At 43.4% G+C, this 6,000-nt stretch overlaps 1 protein-coding gene across 2 annotated transcripts in view; it reads right to left on the bottom strand.

Annotated features, from left to right (window-relative positions):
• LOC106093353 (connectin) overlaps positions 1 to 6,000 on the bottom strand; it is a 468,933-nt gene that overhangs the window by 422,025 nt on the left and 40,908 nt on the right. The window lies entirely within an intron of this gene.

The following is a 6,000-nucleotide window of genomic DNA, read 5'->3' as shown; positions in this document are numbered from 1 at the left end:
TTTTCACCCAATTTTGCTAAAATTTGAGTTATGACTTTGAGCATCCATGCCAAGCATAATCCAATTCGGTCTATAAACAGATATAGCACCCATATAAACCGGTCCCCGGATTTGACTTCAGCCCTTAGAAGTCTCAATTTTCATCCGATTTGGCTGAAATCTAAAATAAAGACTTATGTGATGAGTTCCAACATCCATGCAATCCCCAGAAAAACCGATCCCCGGATTTGAATTCTTGAGCCTTCAGAAGCCTCAATATTCATCCGATTTGGCTGAAATTGGGAACAAGGACTAAGCTTATGACTTCTAACAATCATGCCAAGTATGATCCGAATCGGTCTATAAACAGGTAGAGCCCCATATAAACCGAACCCACGATTTGCCTTCTTTAGCCCCTAGAAGCCTCAATTTTCATCCCATTTGGTTAAAATTTGAAACAAAGACTTGAGTAATGACTTTGAGCATTCATGCCAAGTATAAAGCGATTCGGTCAATAAACAGATATAGCCTCCATATAAGTCGGTCACAGGATTCAACAGCTTGAGCCCCTAGAAGCCCAAATTTTTATCCGATTTGACTGAAATTTGGAACAACCACTTGAGTTATGGCTTCCAACATCCATGCCAAGTATGATCCGAATCGCTCTATTAACATTTATAGCCCCCATATAAACCGATCCCCGGATTTGGCTTCTTCAGTCTCAAAAGCCTAAATGTTCACCTGATTTGGCTGAAATTTGGGCCAAAACCCCATCTTATGAATTGCAACTTCATTGCTAAGTGTTATCCGAATCGGTCAATATGGTTATATAGGAAAATTCTTGGTGGCATATTCATTTGGTTTTTGTGCAATTTTTCTCTTTTTCAAAATGTGAGCATGTATGAAGGTATGAATAGAGGGAAGATGAGCTAAAAAATGTATCGCAGCATAAGCACAAAATCTTTGCCCCAAAGGATGAAGAAGGGTGCTGTGTAAAGGGATGCCAGAAAAAAATTCGCAACAAAAACGTACTTACAGATTAAGCTAAGTGCCTTTGCCAGCTATTGGGAAAAAATCCCGTACATAATTTGTACATTTCGCTTTCTTCATTTGTCCATACACACACACACACACACACACACACTGTTCTTGCTCTTAGAGGGGTGTGAGGACTGTTTGCAGGGCTTTAAATGGCCAATCCCCGCTTACGTGTCCGTCATTAATGCTTAGTCGATGGCACATATATGTGTGTGTGTTGGTTACTAAGTGAGTGAAGAGAGTATTTATTACATTTTGCTCTTTTTTCAGTGTTGTTGTTGGGTGTTTCGTAGTTGCGGACTGGTCCTGGCCAAATACACTGTATCAGACCAATGGAGATATGAATGAAGTCATAGATCTGAATTCGTAGCCACCAGACCAGATTCCATTTTATTCAATGGCACTAATGTGCTGTCATTTCGTATTGTTCATCTTTTGTGTTGTGTTGAAGTCTGCCTCTCAGCGGCTATTGAGGATTAATGTCAAAGTGAAAGGATTTTCCTAAAAATACGAGCATGTATGTTGGTGTTGCTACCGCTGCTGATGTCGCTTTCATCTCACATTTATGTAGGTTGTATCACTTGGCACAGTGATTATAGAAGGTTGAGTTATTGTATCTTTAGGTGTAAACAAACCACAAGTCAAAGCGTGCTAAGTTCGGCCGTGCCGATCCTCTACCATGGATCGCTTTTGTCAAGTTATTTGCACGGTATCTCTTTATAGGCAAACAAAGGATAAGGGATACAAATTGCGATGATCAAACGGCTAAGACTATGACAGCAAAGCGGTAGACCTCTTCAAGTCTAGATTAGGCCACATAGGTTTGGAATGCTCACAGCATCCTATTTGTGACCATCTATCATTCGTTGTCCTTTGGGACTGGGCCTGAAAACTTAGCTTCCTAGTCTCGCAAGCTCGTCCGCTTTACAATTCCCAGGGATATCTCTGTGGCCTGGCACCCAGAACAGTTCAGCCATCTCGTTGAGATATCTGCGACAGTCGATATCTGCGACAGTCCCTGGAGAACGTCAGAAAGACGTTCTCCAGGGATTTGCCTGGCTGCTTGGCTGCTTGCCTGTCTGCGAAGATATTTATGCCAATCGTCGTAATGGCATTATATCATAGCCATTCCACCACTTCCTTAATTGCATGGATCTCCCCTTGAAACACACTGCAGTGGTCGGGTAACCTAAATTTCAAGAGTGCACCCCAAAGTCCACCTGGTCGTTTAGGTTGGAACCATCATGTAGAAGTCTATGTAACTTATGTTACCAGGGATATCGTAGTTCCAATCGGTTCTATCAGGGATAGTGGCACAGTCCTTTATCAAACAGCGGCTCAGGTAGAGTATAATTCACACTACCTGAAACATGGGACATTGTATCAAGGATAACACAGTGATCGTAGCCGCCACATGACCGCTAAGAAAGCTCCCTTAACCTCACGGCAGTGGTCGCTGCAATATGTCTAGCCACAATGTCCAGAGGCATAAGATGGTGTCGTCCTCCGTGCGGCTGTGATGCACAAACAAGTCATGCTTTTGGTTTGGGTATTGAGCTGTAGGTGGATATTTGAAGCGCCGTCCACCTGCCCACAACACCATATAGCATAAGAGGTCTGACAACTGCAGTATAAACCCAATGCATGACACGCGGTCTAAATCCCCAACTTTTGCCAATGGCTCTCTTGCAGCTGTATAGGGCAAAAGTGGCCTTTCTTGCCCTATCCAAAATGTTGGATTTTAAGTTCAATTTCCTGTCCAGCACAACACGCGCAGATATTTTGCGCATTCTGTAAATGGAACATTCTCTCCTCCCAAGGAGACAGGTTCCACTGTGGGCAACTTGTATCTCCTGCTGAAAAGAACTATTTATGTCTTGCACGGATTTATACTTGGACACCTTTTGGTAGCCCCCTTTGCTGTTGCACGTAGAGCTTCCTGAAGTATATCTCTTAGAGTGCTGAGAAACTTTCCCCTAACTGCAATTGCCACATCATCAGCATACCCGACCACTTTTACACCTTTTTCTTCCAGAGACAATAATATACAGTTAATGGCTATATTCCAAAGTAGAGGAGACAGTACACCTCCTTGAGTTGTTCCTCTGCTGACCCATCTTTTTAGATCCACAGATCCCTAGCCTACCGTAATGCATCTTTTAGTAAATAAGTTATTAATAAACTTTCTTACGGTAGAGTTGATGCACAGAATCTGAAACTCCCTCATGATTGACGTCGGCTTTACATTATTGGAAGCACCGTCAATGTGAAGAAATGCTACCATTCAAGGAATATGCCCTTGGCAGCGAGAGAACCCTCTATGTAGCCGACTTGGTCATGAAAGGCTGTTTCAGTGGATTGGCCTTTACTACATGCATGCTGCTGCCGCAATAGGCGATCTCCAGGGATCTTTGCACTAAGATATGTTTCTATCAAACTCTCAACAGTCTTCAGCATAAAGAATGACAGACTAATAGGACGAAAATCTTTCCCGTTCGGAATGAAAATGACCTTCGTGCCCCTCCATCCCACAGGTGACATGCTGATACAAACAGAGCACATCTCCCTCAGCCAAGGAACCAGTCAATCAGACACATCTTGTAATTCAACTGGTGATACATCATCAGAGGCTGGCAACTTAAAGGAGTCGAAACTTCTTATTGCCCAAAGGATTTTCGGCTCAGACACAATTTCCCCAATAGACTTCGACGAATGCATATCAGTGACAACCTCTTCTGGCGCCACGTTGTCTGTTGCAGAATTTCCCGGAAAAAGTGTATCAACGAGTAGTTCTGGTGTTTCCTCACTAGACATTGTCCATACATTCTCTGACTTTTGAAAATAGCACACCGTAATAGGTCTTGAGAATAGAATCTTCCTTAGTCTAGAGACCTCAGATGTATCCTCCACGGAGCTGCATACTTTGACCTTATAGCTTATACGAATAAGTGTAGAATTTATAAGAAGGCAAAGTCCTCCTCAAAAGGGAGGACTTTATCAGGTTGATCGAGTAGCTCCCAAATATAAAGGATACTTCAAGATTACGTTAGCCAATGGCCAAAGATTCTCCATTTAAGGGATATCTGCAGAAGCCGGATGAGGAATGGACCATATCCCCTTGTGAGACTCTATTGCATTTGCTCGGGACACATTTTTTCAGCTATGAGCGCAGGGAAGAGGCGGAAATTAGTTTGATAATGGCGGAGAACTTATATGGTGAGGAGACTTGTTACTAATGATAATGTTCGTGCGGCTTTACACTCTTTCGGTCCTAATAAATCACCCGGACCGGGGGCATTTACCCGAAAATGCTACAGGAGGCCTACGAGTGCCGTTCGGGAAGATTTATTCTGCTATTGAGGGCTTGTATAGAATTTGCCTACATACCTTAATCTTGGAAGAGGGTTAAGGCAGGGAAGCTACAGTACAGTTCGGTCAAAGGTTTTAGACCGATCGGTCTCTCCTCCTTTATTGTAAAGACATCGGAGAGAATTTTGGATTTCCACATTAGGAGTAAAAGTTGTGCATGTGTCTGCTATTGAGCGGGCTTTACGGGGTGCAGGTGTGAATGATAGCGTGATAGTTTGGATAATGGGAATGCTTTCGCATAGAGAGATCATGACCAGTATTGGCCAAACGACAGAACGGATTACCGTCGCTAGGGCTACACCTCAGGGCGGCGTCATTTCAGCGCTGCTATGGAATCTTGTAGCTGATGTTATTCTGTCCAGATTGAGGGCAAAAGGGGTGAAGGTGTGTGCTTATGCGAATGACCTTGTCATTCTCGCAACGGGTAAAATTCCAGAAACTATATTGGACATTCTTAGTGGCGCTTATGGGTGCACGGCTTCTTTGGCCGCGAATTCAGGGCCAGGGGTGAGTCCTAGGAAGACAGAACTGGTCTTGTTCACAAGTAAGCTAAGGGTTCCGGAGTTCGCTAAATCGGCTACATTTCTTGGCGTTATTCTTGCTAGTAAATTGGACTGAAACTTGAGCAAAGCCTCACGCGTAAAGGTCTTTGCGGCTCTATACTCCTGTCAGAAGCTTATAGGAAGTAGGTGAGTTCTACGACTTAGGTTGATGCACTGACTATACATGGCGGTGGTGAGGCCAGTTCTGACATATGACTGTCATGTTTGGTGGCGGGTGACGGATAAAGGGACACATGTGCGCGATTTATACAGGGTTAATAGTGTTGCCTTGAGATTCACGACTGGGGCTACGGGTCCTGCAACAAGGTCCTTAGCGGTTTTGATAGGAATCTAGCTGATCGAGTTGTTTATGAAGGAGTCGGTAGAGAGGACTCTGTTTAGACTATTACAGCTTGACCTGCTTAGGAAAAATCCAGTTAGACATACCCGTATACTGGACAGCACATTGAAAGAAGTGCAGACAGACTTAAAAGTAGGGACGGAAATAGCAGAGCGGCAACTATATATTAGGATATCGACTCTGACGGAATGGCTAAAGGGTCGAATTTACAAATGTATCTATGATGGAGAACAGGACCGATTGTGGCATATATTGCGATGAAGTTGACGTGAACGCCTCTTTGCGAATGCGTGATGGCTGCAGCATTTTCCAGGCAGAGGTCCTTGCAATAACAATGGCGGAGAGATTGTGCTATCCAGAGGTACATATCGATATAACATCTGTTTTTAAAGCGATAGTCAAGCAGCATTGAAGTCTTTAGTTGGCACGAGTATAATATCTGAGATTTTGGGTCACTGTCGAGAGGTCTTAAACTGTCTTCCAATAGATCATAATTTAGCTTTATGCGGGGTTCCGGACATAAGGATATTGTAGAAAATGAGAAGGGGGATATGCTTGCGAGATTGGGTACAAGCTTTGCTCTTGTGTAAATATTGGATGTTTACCCACCACTATCGGAATTAAGGATCGTTATAATGATACATGGTTTAATCGCTGGAATTTAACAGCCGGATAAGAACAAACAAAGCTTCTGTGGGACTAACGCTCGAA

The sequence above is a fragment of the Stomoxys calcitrans genome, chromosome 1, assembly GCF_963082655.1.
Source record: "Stomoxys calcitrans chromosome 1, idStoCalc2.1, whole genome shotgun sequence".
Lineage (NCBI taxonomy): Eukaryota > Metazoa > Arthropoda > Insecta > Diptera > Muscidae > Stomoxys > Stomoxys calcitrans.
Note: the sequence above shows the minus strand (reverse complement) of the source record. Positions and strands in the feature narration are given on the sequence as shown.